Here is a 469-nt window from a genome sequence, read left to right on the forward strand (position 1 = left end):
GCTCTAATCCTTAGTGTGAACAGCCCGGTTGAATCATGGATTTTGGATTTTCTGGTGCATCTTTCCATTCGTCTCCAAGCAAGGAGCTGTTCCAAAATTTCAAATCTGGAAATTTTGGAAAAGTATATCTTGCTGACAATAAAGCCTTAGAGATTGAAGGAAAGGGGGATGTTTGTATAAAGCCCACCTCGGGAAACCAGTGGACATTGGAGGATGTCAGATATATTCCTGGGATCAAGAAAAATCTGATCTCTGTTGGTCAGTTGGATAGCACGGGATATGCGGCAGAGCTTGGGAAAGGTTCGTGGCAGATCGTGAAAGGTGCTATGGTAGTAGCTCGTGGCACCAAATCTGGAACCTTGTACACCACTGCAGGGTGTATAAACATGGCCGCTGTTGCTGAAGGTGCTTCCGGTTCATGTCTGTGGCACATCAGACTTGGACACATGAGTACTAAAGGAATGAAGAT

The sequence above is a fragment of the Solanum pennellii genome, chromosome 2 (assembly GCF_001406875.1).
Source record: "Solanum pennellii chromosome 2, SPENNV200".
NCBI lineage: Eukaryota > Viridiplantae > Streptophyta > Magnoliopsida > Solanales > Solanaceae > Solanum > Solanum pennellii.